Raw genomic sequence first — 14,617 nt, forward strand, 5'->3', positions numbered from 1 at the left:
TGCCTTGTAATAACAGTTCAGGCTAGTGGTGTAATGGTGTAGGGGATATTTTCTTGGCACACTTTGGGCCCCTTAGTACCAATTGAGCCTTGTTTAAACACCACGGCCTACCTGAATATTGTTGCTAACTATGTCCATCTCTTTATGACTACAGTGTACCCATCTTCTGATGGCTACTTCCAGCAGGATAATGCACCAAGTCACAAAGCTCAAATCATCTCAAACTGGTTTCTTGTACATGACAATGAGTTCACTGTTCTCCAATGGCATTCATTGGCATCCACTGTCATCAGATCTCAATCCAATAGAGCAACTTTGAGATGTGATGGAACGGGAGATTTGCATCATAGATGTGCAGCTGACAAATCTGCAACAACTGTGTGATGCTAACATGTCAATATGGACCAAAATCTCTGAGAATTTTTTCCAAAACCTTGTTGAATCTATGCCATGAAGAATTAGGACAGTTTGGAAGGCAAAAGGGAGTCCAACTCAGGACTAGCAAGGTTTAGTTAATAAAGTGGCCGAAGAGTGTATATGTGCTTTGTGAGCTGTATTTGCTTTTTTATTACTAACACAGATTATCTATGGGATTTAATTGTGGCTAAATTGGCTTGTTGCCGAGCATTGATTATTTCTGTTCACCCATTCTTGATCTTGGTTGTATATGACCATTTCTACTATTGCTACTATTACTATTATTACTATTTCTGTTTCAACTATTTCTACTATTTCTACTCTATTTTGAGGAGCGTCAGTGGACAAGTTTTTCGGTTGTTGTCTCTACTAGTGCTGCATCCTGACCACTGTATTGGTACCATGTTAAGTCTTTCTACTATTTCTGGTCTGTTCCTTGCTGTTCCTTGGTTTAGTCTCACCATAAACTATCTGTTGACCAAACATTTCTGACTTTGAGTTGTCCTTGAGCTCTGTATCCCAAAACAGTTGTCCCTCACACCCCAAGGTAAGCCATTTCCATTGCTTTAACCTGGCAGCAAGATATGTGATAGCACCTATAGTTAAATGATTCAAGCATATATACATTCCTAGGGGTGTTTAATTTAACAACATTGGAAATACTTCCTGTTATCCTACACAAAAAAACAAATCAGAGCCTGTTCTCCTTTCTCAAATATTGCTCCTTACCAGAGGATTCTGATGTTGTGTCTAAAAAATATTGTACAGTAGTTTCTTTAACAGAACAAATAACAGAACCTTCCTGAATCTCCATACTAAAAGAGCTGCTATATATATATATATATATATATATAGATAGATATATATATATATATATATATATATATATATATATATATATATATATACATTTTATCTGCATAGGCTGTATATGTATTATTAATGTAGTATCTCTTTGATTACTGATCTGCTCCAGTCACTAACTCTGCTAGCTTAATTATACAAATTCCAGTGTGATCATTCCTTGCTGATATCTAATAAAGATACCCACACAATTAATACTAAGCACAACAGGTATTACAAACAAATCAATTAGATCCTAAAATAACTAGCATTTTACATTTGCATAATCTTCTTAAAGTTATATTTGAATTCCCTTTATGAATGGTCACAGTATGATGCTTTCCTGTGAACTTGTTACTATATTATGGAAAGAATTACTAATACTCTGTTGCTGCTTCACAAATGAATGTGTTTTTCAGGATTGCGTACTGAATGCTGTATGGTGCAACAATAAGAAAACAATTTAAAAAATAATTTCCTTCTTCCTTGCAGTTCAATTATTTCCTCTTAAATTAGTAATACAAAAAATATTTCTAAGAATACGAGACACAGCAGGCAAGTTCCCAGTAACGGTTAATAGACACAGTGTAAAAGCCAATCTGTAAAATCATATGAAAGAACAAAATCAAGTAAACAATGGTATATGCAATCAGCTAAAATGTCACCAAAACAAAAAATATTGTATTGTTTGTATTGTCTATGTTTAATTTTTTTGTACAATTGTAAAAACAATATAGTACTTAAATAATAAAAAATGAATTATTTGAAGAATATTGTCCTCAATATATAATGAAATAAATCTAAGCAGAACAGATATCTCTAGTATCTAATAAGCCTCTATATTTTTAAGTAATTTACAAGCATCTACATCTAAAATGGCTTACATTTCTTCTCTTTCTATTTATGTTTTACATAATGGTTATAATATCTGTGATATATTCTCCATAGATGCAAATGAAGAACAGAGTAGGGTTTGCATTGCCCAGATTTTGTGAGTTTATAAAGGGGTACTTAGGTTAGGATCAACTGTGGCACTTACATACAGTCTCTACAAGGATGCTGTCATCAGAAATATAGAGACTGACATTGCTGACTTGACTAATGGGAGTTCACTTTAATCTTCATAGGGACCTGTTTGTTCCAATTTATTGTCTGTCAAAACAATGAGGGAATAAATAGGTCCTTTATCAATAGGAGACCAGAGAGATCATTCACTCTCTCCTTGTTGGAGAGTAATGCCCTGTACACACAAGTGGATTTTCCATCAGAAAAAACTTGGATGGTTTTTCCGACGGAATTCCGCTCCAGCTTGCCTTGTATAAGCACGGTCACACAAAAGTTCTCTGAACTCTTGACCATCAAGAACACGGTGACGTACAACACTCTGACGAGCCGAGAAAATGAAGTTCAATGCTTCAGAGCATGCTTTAAATTGTTTCCGAGCATGCGTAAGACTTTTTGTGTGAATTGGTACAGATGATCTGAATTTCCGATCAGAACTTTTTTCGACCGAAAAATTGAGAACCTGCTCTCAATCTTTTGTTGGCGGGAATTCTGCCAGCAAAAGTCTGATGTAGCATATACATGGTCAGAATTTCTGACCAAAAGCTCACATCTGACTTTTTCTGGCAGAATTTCCGATCGTGTGTACGGAGCATAAGGCTCTTCAGAATACTGGCCAGCACCATAGGACTAGATTAATATTCTCTTAAAGGGTATTTCCACATTTGCAGTCAAATTTAAAGAACTGGAAACACAGTACAGACCGGGTTAATTACATTAAACCTTATTTCACACCCCAATTCTAAACATTATAAAGTAGGGATATCATGTAAAGATTTTAAGCAAGTAAAAAACACTTATAAAAGGTAAACAACAATGTTACTTCAATGGGTTCAAAAGGCAGGCAGTATAATGAAATGTGAAATAGAAACAAAGAGAGAGCTTCTCATAGTATCAAATCTCTGAGTATATTTATTAAAATTAAAGTTAAAAAAGCACCACTATTGTGAATATACAATGTAAACACTGCCCGCTATTGATACTCAAAGATGGATGCCACCTGGAGCTTGGCGTACGTTCCAATCGTGTGGCTGGAAGTGACACACTGGAACATCTGTATAACGCATTTCATCATCAAACAGTGATGGCTTCAGAAGCCTGAGGGCTTTAATTTTAATAAATATACTCAAAAACTTTATACTATGAGAGTCTCCCTCTCTGTTTCTATTTTACATTTCATTATACTGCCTGCCTTTTGAACCCATTGGCGTAACACCGGAAATCAAAATCTGCACTAGGACCTACAGTGCCTTTAAAAAGTATTAATACCCCTTCACATTTTGTCATGTTACAAAGAAAGTGTACTTTATTGGAATTTTATGTGATAAACCAACACAAAGTGGCACATAATTGTGAAGTGGAAGGAAAATGATTATCTGAAAAGTGTGGCATACATTTGTATTCAGCCCCCTTTATTTTGATAATTAGTAAATAGAGCCCCCCTGTGTGTAATTTAATCTCAATATAAATACAGCTGTTCTGTGAGATTTGTTAGAGAACCTTAGTGAACAAACAGCATCATGAAGGCCAAGGAACACACCAGACGGATGGCAGAAAACTAACACTGCACATCACCCTGAACACACCATTCCTATGTGAAACATGGTGGTGGAAGCTACATGCTGTGGGGATGCTTTTCTTCAGCAGGGACAGGGAAGCTGGTCAGAGTTGATGGGAAGATGGATGGAGCCAAACACAGGGCAATCTTAGAAGAAAACTTGCTATGCCATGTACACATGGTTGGAATTTCCGACAACAAATGTTTGATGTGAGCTTGTTGTCAGAAATTCCGACTGTGTGTAGGCTCCATCGGACATTTTTTGTCGTAATTTCAAACAAAACAAAACTTGAGAGCTGGTTCTCAAATTTTCCGACAACAAAATCCTTTGTCATAAATTCCAACTGTGTGTTCACAATTCCGTTGCATAGAATTATACACATGCTCAGAATCAAGCAGAAGAGTCGCACTGGCTATTGCACTTCATTTTTCTCAGCTCGTCGTACGTGTTGTACATCACCGCGTTCTTGACGTTCAGCATTTCCGACAACATTTGTGTGACTGTGTGTATGCAAGACAAGTTTGAGCCAACATCTGTCGGAAATAAATCCAGGATTTTGTTGTTGGAATGTCCAATCGTCGGTACGCTGCAGAAGAGTCTGCAAAAGACTTGAGACTGAGAGATTCATCTTCCCGCAGGACAATGACCCTAAACATACAGTTAGAGCTACAATGGTATGGTTTAGATCATAGCATAGTCATTCATTAGAATGGCCCAATCAAAGTCAAGACCTAAATCCAACTGAGAATCTGTGGCAAAACTTGAAAATTGTTGTTCACAGACACTCTCCATCCAATCTGACAAAGCTTTAGCTATTTTGCAAAGAAGAATGGGCAACAATTTCACTCTCTAGATGTGCAAAGCTGGTTGAGACACCCCCAAAAAGACTTGCAGCTGTAATTGCAATAAAAAGGTGGTTCTACAAAGTATTAACTTGGGGGGGGGGGGCTGAATACAAATGCATGCCACACTTTTCAGATATTTATTTGTAAAAAAATAAATGAAAATGATTTATCATTTTCCTTCCACTGCACAATGTTGTGCCACTTTGTGTTGATCTATCACATAAATTCCCAATAAAATACATTTACATTTTTCTTTATAACATGAGAAAGTATGCAAAATGTCAAGGGTATGAATACTTTTTCAAGTCACTGTACAAGACTTTATGACTTCCCTTGCTGTACAGTAAGGGAGTCATCTCCATATCTGGTGAGTGCGGTGTGTTAACTGTCAGCACGAGGTGGAATATTCACTATAGGGGATACTCTGGGAACCAGGCACCAACAAGCACTCTTGATTGCACGATTTATATGGACTTTTTTGCACTATTTCCCCTACAAGATTTTGCCTAATTGTGTATCATATGTGTTTAGATTTGCACAAATTTTGTTTTTGCTTTTTCACACATCACAGCAAGCGCTGCCTAGGGATAACTTAATATTGGCAAAACACTCCTTTGGGAATATTAGAAAGCAGCTGCATACACCATAATCTTTGTTTAATTAGGTGCAGGTGACACTTTGGTTATACAGGTTCACGACCTTGTCACTTTAGATCATATTTTCGTATTATAGAGAATCTTGTAATGGCAATGACCATTCTCTATTTTTCAGACTGTGACGGACCACATGGCACCCCTCTTGGGTGCTTCCATCAGTATAAGGTTCCCACCAGTCTGGAACCAGGAACCAGATATTATATCTGAATATTGCACCCAAGAACTAGACGACACTTGCTTAGGTGCAAACTGGAACTGACTTTATTGTAAATTCACACAGAATTTAGAATGAGGAAGGACATCTGTTTACAAAGGATGGGGAGATGGTGGAGTTATTGAATTTAATCTTCTCCTCGGTCTTCACGAGGGAATCAGGGGGGCTTCAGTAACCAAAACTGCAGTGTTTATCCTCATGACATATCACAGGAAGCACCTCCATGGTTAACAGAGGACAGAATTAAAATTAGACTTGGGAAACTTCACATTAATAAATCACCAGATGGCTTGTACCCGAGGGTACTTAGGGAACTCAGTCAAGTAATTGGAAGACCATTGTTCCTAATTGTTTACTGACAGTCTACTGACTGCAATGGTACCAGGTGATTGGAAAATAGCCAATGTAGCACCAATATTTAAAAAGGGCCCAAAATACATCCCTGGGAATTACAGACCAGTTAGCCTAACATAAATATTATGCAAGCTCTTGGAGGGGATGATAAGGGACTATATACAAGACTTTAGTAACGAAAACTGTATCATTAGCAGTAATGCTAATCAGCATGGATTCATGAAGAATCGTTCTTGCCAAACCTATCTATTAATCTTCTATGAGGAGGTGAGTTGCCATCTTGATAAAGGAAGGTCTGTAGACATGGTGTATCTGGATTTTGCAAAGGCATTTGACACAGTTTCCCATAAATGTTTACTGTACAAAATAAGGTTCATTGGCATGGACCATAGGGTGATTACATGGATTGAAAATTGGCTACAAGGGCAAGTTCAGAGGGTGGTGATAAATGGGGAGTACTTGGAATGGTCAGGAGTGGGTAGTGGGGTCCCCCATTGTTCTGTGCTGGGACCAATCCTATTTAATTTGTTCATAAAAAACATGGAGGATGGGGTAAACAGTTCAATCTCTTATAATGTATTTGCGGATGATACTAAGCTAAACAGAGCAATAACTTCTCCGCAGGATGTGGAAACCTTGCAAAAAGATCTGAACAAATTAACGGGGTGGGCAACTACATGGCAAATGAGGTTTAATGTAGAAAAATGTAAAATAATGCATTTGGATGGCAAACATATGAATGCAATCTATACACTGGGGGGAGAACCTCTGGGGGAATCTAGGCTGGAAAATGACCTGGGGGTCCTAGTAGGCTCAGCAATGGAATGCAATGCCAAGTTGCTGCTAACAAAGCAAACAGTGTATTGTCATACATTAAAAAGGGGATCAACTCCAAAGATAAAACTATAATTATCCCGCTCTACAAGACTCTGGTCTGGCCGCACCTAGAATATGCTGTCCAGTTCTTGGCACAAGTCCTCATGAAGGATGTTGTGTAAATGGAGCGAGTACAAAGAAGGGCAACAAAGCTAATAAAGGGTCTGGAGGATATTAGCTATGAGGAGAGGTTGCTAGCACTGAACTTTTTCTCTCTGGAGAAGAGTCACTTGAGAAGGGATATGATTTTTATTTACAAATACCATACTGGTGACCCCACAATAGGGATACAACTGTTTTGCAGAAGGGAGTTTAACAAGACATGTGGCCACCAAACCAAAGAGGTTTAACCCTAAACTACATTGAGGGTTCTTTACTGTAAGTTTGGCAAGGGTGTGGAATTCCCTTCCACCGGCGGTGGTCTCAGCGGGAAGCATCTATAGTTTCAAAAAACTATTAGATAAGCACCTGAACGACCACAACATAGAGGGATATACAATGTAATGCTGACATATACTCACACACATAGGTTGGACTTGGTGGACTTATGTCTTTTTTTCAACCTCACCAACTATGTAACTATATAACTATATAACTATGTATATATACCAACAAAATCAGGTAAGAGCTTGATCACATAATCCAAACTGTAAACAGCAAGATAATCAGCTTAGCCAAGGAACAGCCAACATAAACATAACAGTAATCTAATTAAACAGTAAGCTAACTAGTCACCTAGACAAGCCTAGGTGACTCAGTGCCCACCCAGACCGTTTGGCACCAGTTCTCCATGAAGAAGACAGAGGGCTGTCCAAATCTCTAAAAGGGTTAGCAGACAGACATAATCAATAGGTGACTCAATTAACAATGGAAATTCACACCTAGGAGGCACACTATGGGGAGTTTATACCATGAGAGAAAGATACCTTAATAAACGGATTATAGCAGCATCAAGTTGTTTTGAGCTAATTATATTAATATCTGCTCTGAGTCTCACAGGCTAAGAGGGGGTGAAACAGTTATTACTGGTTTGTGCACAAAGGCTGCAAATCTGTATCCAGGTCCTAGGGTCCCAGAGTCTGTGTGTTTTCGGGGAGAAATGGACCCAAATCTGAAGCAAGACCACTCCAAGGGTCCCCCAGGCACACACCTACCAAGGATAGAGCCCCCTCAAAAAGCCAGAGCCCATAGTCAGTAGGAGTAAGTCAGTAGTAAGAGGCTACCCTGCCGTCTTCTCCAAAAGTTTCTGTCCCAGTTGGGTCTGTCACACAGATTATATGCCAAAAAAAAAAAAATTTGTGCCAGAGTAGTGAAGTGGACGTTAAGGGGTAGTTTGCAAAGGGGGGTATTTTCAGTCATGCACATGACTTAAAGGCAGTCTATTTAAGTCAGTTAAATAAAGCTGTCAACTACCTATCAAATTAAAGGTAAAAAAAGACAGGTACTAATAAAATGTCAATTGAGTTTTAAAAAACTCAGTCTTAGCTTGTTACCAGAAAAATCTATATACATTTCATACTATATAGAAACAATAGGGATCAAAAAGCTAAGAAAAGAAATACATATCAGTATGTAAAAATGGAGACGGAAGGACCTCATGTAGGAAGACAGCAGGAAAGACCTGAAATAAAAGGAGAAGGGACATGGAGAGAGAAAAAAGAGAAAAAGGATTTTAAAATTTCTTGCATCAAATTACTCAGAAAACCTACAAGACTGCAAACAATAGAAATAATATAACAAAAGAGAGGAGGTCAAACAATGAAAATCTATTCTACGGAAGAATTCTGTATGATTTGGGTACCAGAACAGACTAAATGCCACCCAGCTGTCATATCTCAGGGCCATCCAGATGAAATAGAAATGAGTTTAAAATACAAGTATATTTACTGTTTTTCATAGCAAAAGATTTGTAAGCATACACACAATTTTTCTCTGCATGGCTAGACAAGTGACATACAGGGATAAGTGAATCAGTCAGGGTTTGGTTCACAGGCTATTTGTCAAAACCATTGTAAAGCCTGAAAAGTGTACACTTTAATCTGAACACCATTGATGTCTATGGAAGACAAACATTGGAAATCAGTTCTGGCCATTTCAAGTGTAATAGGCAAAAGTCTCTCAAATAAAGGGAATAGGGAGCTGGGCATGGAACATGGGTGACATGCACCAATGCAAACACATCTTTAAAAAAAATCTGTACGGTGGGGAGAGGGTCCTCCTTTTTATGTGGTTTCAAAGGTGTCATGGGAAGAACATCATTCTTTTCTTATGCAAAAGTTTATTAGGTTTTATATACACACGCAGGATCATCATGTAATACAACTGTACTATATATATATATATATATATATATATATATATATATATATATATATATATATATATATATATATATATATATATATATTTATATATATTATCTCACAAAAGTGAGTACATCCCTCACATCTCGACAATACTGAAGAAATTACACTTTGCTACAATGTAAAGTAGTGAGTGTACAGCTCGTATAACTGTGTAAATTTGCTGTCCACTCAAAATAACTCAACACACAGTCATTAATGTCTAAACCGCTGGCAACAAAAGTGAGTATACACCCCTAAGTAAAAATGTCCAAATTGGGCCAAATTAGCAATTTTCCCTCCCCGGTGTCATGTGACTCGTTACTGTTGCAAGGTCTCAGGTATGAATGGGGAGGTGTGTTAAATTTGGTGTTATCCCTCTCACTCTTTCATACTCGCCAATGGAAGTTCAATATGGCACCTCATGGCAAAGAACTCTCTGAGGATCTGAAACAAAGAATTGTTGCTCTACATAAGGATGGCCTAGGCTATAAGAAGATTGCCAAGACCCTGAAACTGAGCTGCAGCATGGTGGACAAGACCCTACAGCGGTCTAACAGGACACGTTCCACTCAGAACAGTTCTCATCATGGTCGACCAAAGAAGTTAAGTGCACATGCTCAGCGTTATATCCAGAGGTTGTTTTTGGGAAATAGACATATGAGTACTACCAGCATTGTTGCAGAGGTTGAAGGGGTGGAGGGTCAGCCTGTCAGTGCTCAGATCATATGCTGGAAACTGCATCAAATTGGTCTGCATGGCTATCATCCTAGAAGAAAGCCTATTCTAAAGATGATGCACAAGAGAGCCTGCAAACAGTTTGCTGAAGACAAGCAGACTAAGGACCATGTCGCATGGTCTGATGAGACCACGATAAACCTATTAGATTCAGATGGTGTCAAGCGTGTGTGGCAGCAACCAGGTGAAGAGTACAAAGACAAGTGTATTTTGCCTAAATCAATCATGGTGGTGGGATTGTCATGGTCTGGGGCTGAATGAGTGCTGCCGACACTGGGGAGCTACAGTTCATTGAGGGAACCATGAATGCCAACATGTACTGTGACATATTGAAGCAGAGCATGATCCCTCCCTTCAGACACTGGGCCACAGGGCAGTATTCTAAGTTGATAATGATCCCAAACACACCTCCAAGACGACCACTGCCTTGCTAAAGAAGCTGAGTGTAAAGGTGATGGACTGGCCAAGCATGTCTCCAGACCTAAACCCTATTGAGCATCTGTGAGGCATCCTCAAAGGGAAGGTGGAGGAGCGCAAGGTCTATAACATCCACCAGCTCAATCATGTTGTCATGGAGGAGTGGTAGAGGACTCCAGTGGCAACCTGTGAAGCTCTGGTGAACTCCATGCCCAAGAGGGTTAAGGCAGTGCTGGAAAATAATGGTGGCCACACAAAATATTGACATATTGGGCCAAATTTGGAAGTTTTCACTTAGAAGTGTACTCACTTTTGTTGCCAGCGGTTTAGACTAATGGCTGTGTGTTGAGTTATTTTGAGGGTACTGCAAATTGACACTGTAATACAAGCTGTACACTCACTACTTTACATTGTAGCGAAGTGTAATTTCTTCAGTGTTGTCACACAAAAAAGATATAATAAAATATTTACAAAAATGTTAGGGGTGTACTCACTTTGTACTTTTTGTGAGATACTGTACATATATATATATATAGCATAGGTGAAAATGCAATGTAATAAAAAGTGTATAGGTGTGAATGAACTGGTTTATTTTTTATGGTTTATTACATCAAAAATAAAGTGACCATCCTATAATAAGGTGAAGAGAAAGCAAGTAGAGCATACCAGAATAGAGAGGAAATGCCCCAGTCAAGAATCATGGTCAGAGTAAAGAAAAGAGAAATGGGGAAGGGTAAAGGGAGAGAGCTAAGGGAAAGGAAAAGAGGAGGGAGGAAGAGGAATGCAGACCACCCAAGGTCCAAATAGAAACAAAACCTGTACATTTTTTAAAAACCTCTGATTTAGTCCACAAGAGTGTAAGTGATCCATCAGTGGCACCCAGACTAGGAAGAATTATTCATAGGAGTCAATTAGGATGGTCAAAATATTTTAATTGATGAGTGATTCCATGAACCCCTGTTTAACCTTCTGGAAACTAGGGGTGGGTTGTTTCCAAGATCTTGCTATTGTTTGACTTGTGGCAAGAAATACAAAAGTAGCCAACCTGGATTCTGTAAGTACTGTGGTCATTTATTCAATAGAAGTTCACATGGGTTTTGTGGGAGATTGAAATACAGAAAAAGAAGATTTTAAACCCATGGCACCATATACAGGGCCTTGCAAAAGTATTCATACCCTTGAAAATGTCCGCATTTTGTCATGTGACAACCAAAAACGTAAATGTATTGCATTGGGATTTTATGTGATAGACCAACACAAAGTGGCACATAATTGGAAGAAAATTTATAAATGGCTTTCAATTTATTTTACAAATAAATATGTGAAAAGTGTGGCATGCATTTGTACTCATAACCCCTGAGTCAATACTCTGTAGAACCACCTTTAGCTGCAATTACAGCTGCAAATCTTTTTGGGGATGTCTCTACCAGCTTTGCACATATAGAGAGTGACATTTTTGCCCATTTTTCCTTGCAAAATAGCTCAAGCTCTGTCAGATGGATGGAGAGTGTCTGCGAACAGCAATTTTCAAGTGTTGCCACAGATTTTCAATTGGATTTAGGTCTGGACTTTAACTGGGCCATTCTAACACATGCATATGCTTTGATCTAAACCATTCCATTGTAGTCTGGCTGTATGTTTAGGGTCGTTGTCCTGCTGGAAAGTGAACCTTTGCTTCAGTCTCAAGTCTTTTGCAGACTCTAGTAGGTTTTCTTCTCAGATTGCCCTGTATTTGGCTCCATTCATCTTCTCATCAACTCTGACCAGCTTCCCTGACCCTGCTGAAGAAAAGCATCCCCACAACATAATGCTGCCACCACCATGTTTCACGGTGGGGATGATGTGCTCAGATTTATGTGCAGTGTTAGTTTTCTACCACACATAGGAACTGATTTACTAAGATTCCCAGGATGTACTGAGCGCTCTACATGTATTAGCGCCCATTTCAGGCAAATAAGAGTTGAATTAGGTGAATGTGCAAATGAAAAATTGCGCTATTAGCAACGAACATGCCTTACTAAATTCGGAATCACCGCTAATCAGCAATTCCATAGATCTGCAAGTGCCAATTGCTACCAAGTTATTAAGTAGCCCTGCACTGAAACCATTATCCATGTATGTGAAGAAAACATATTTACCGTATATACTCGAGTATAAGCCGAGATTTTCAGCCTCTTTTTTGAGGCTGAAAGTGCCCCCCTCGGCTTATACTCGAGTCATCGCTGTCTGCCTGCTCGATCAGCGTGTCGAGCAGACAGACAGCGGCCATTCTATTCTAATTCAAAAGCCGCGCCTCCGGCTCCGCCTTCGCCTGTGATAGGCGGAACACTGAATTTCCCAGCAGCCTGTGTTCCGCCTATCACGGACATCCGCTCATCCTCGTACTACGGACGAGGATGAAAGGATGGCCGTGATAGGCGGAACACAGACTGCTGGGAAATTGTGTTCCGCCTATCACAGACAGGGAGGCGCGGCATTTGAACAGGAAAATGGGCGCCGACGAAGAGCGGTGATCCTGGGACGGGACCGGACGGAGGCTCGGCTCGGCTCGGGACGGGACGGGACCGGACGGAGTCTCGGGACGGGACGGGACCGGACCGGACGGAGGCTCGGCTCGGGACGGGACGGGACCGGACGGAGGCTCGGGACCGGACGGAGGCTGGGGACACAGGTAGGCTGGACACACAAGGCCTCACACACACACACACACACACACACACACACACACACACACACACACACACACACACACACACACACACACACACACACACACACACACACACACACACGGATGGACACACACACAGGGATGGATGGATGGATGGACACACACACAGGGATGGACAGGCATATCTCACCCTCGGCTTATACACGAGTCAATAGGTTTCCCAGTTTTTTGGGGGTAAATTGGGGGCCTCGGCTTATACTCGGGTCGGCCTATACTCGAGTATATACGGTATGTGAGATGTGCTCTACCTTGTGTGCATCTATTGATGTGTATTGCAATTAGTATTCCTAGTTTTTTTTCTCCTTTTGCTAACGAATGCAGTTATGAATGAGTATTACAGAGTAATATTGTTATTCTGTAAAGTTAAATGTATTGAACATTTACACTTATATATCTGTTCTATGTTATTTTTTTCATGTTATTATTTTTATTTAGGTGACTATAAAGCACTAATTAGTTATGTTCATTCTTTAATCATACTACACTATTATGCAGGGCTCAGTGTACTTAGCACAATGGCTTAGTGGTCTGCTCAGATGTCTCAAAAGCACTCAAGTTATGAATTCAAATTTGAGTCAACCTACCATCCACCAGCTGTGTTTATTTTTCCAGTGCACAAGCAAATTAAAATAAACAAAACAAAAAAATTTAAACTGCCTGTTAACTAGTGTGTGATGTTTGGAATTCCACACCATAATATTATTGAATACTTACATACCATTGCATGCATTTGACGTGTTAATATAATAGAATCAACCAAACTAAATTGGCATTTGCCTATTTTCAGCATATGCTGCTGAGTCAAATGCAATCTTTTAGTAGGTGATACCTTCTGTGGGATTTGAACCTGAGTGAAGCCTGATTCTTTCAAGGTAATAGCACTGACCACTAACCTATTGGGCTGAGCACAGACATAAATATAAAATATATTTACTAGTGTTTGATGTTTTTAATTCTATAATATATAATGTTTAGCAAATGAGCCTATAATATTATGGAAAAAAAACATGCTAATGCTGATGTGGCATTAGCTATTAGGAAAAAAATGGCGTAGGGTCCCCCCAGTCCATACCAGGCCCTTTGGTCCACATGCCCTCAAAATGGGGAGGGTGCTTTGGGGGGTTTTCTTCCCTCTCCCCCATTACACTTTCTACTGAAGGACTTGCATGTGTGCACAACCAAATACTTTTGTATGCAACTAGATTTAATACAGAATAGAAGGGGTATGAAAGGGAATGTATTTATAGCCTGCAAAATTCAAATAAAGCAAAAAAAAAACATTTTTATTTCAACATTATACTATATACATGTGCTTTAGTTGCTAAATTTGAACCCTACAGAGGTAGCCCAGAATTTGGTACATTACACGCTTGCTGGCCGCCCGCCGTCACAATGGCACTCCTGTGCAAATCGCCGCAGCTGTAAGGAGTATAGGGCGTGCACCCATAGCATGATGTAGCAGCTTGTGCACATGGCTGGCAGCCCCCCCGATGGCTGCCGGCTACTCACAATTACACCTGAGAAGGAGACAACAGAGATCTGTAAATGTAAACAGTTCTAGAT

Source organism: Lithobates pipiens, unplaced genomic scaffold (assembly GCF_037356315.1).
Source record: "Lithobates pipiens isolate NorthernLeopardFrog02 unplaced genomic scaffold, aLitPip1_a1.2 Scaffold_19, whole genome shotgun sequence".
NCBI lineage: Eukaryota > Metazoa > Chordata > Amphibia > Anura > Ranidae > Lithobates > Lithobates pipiens.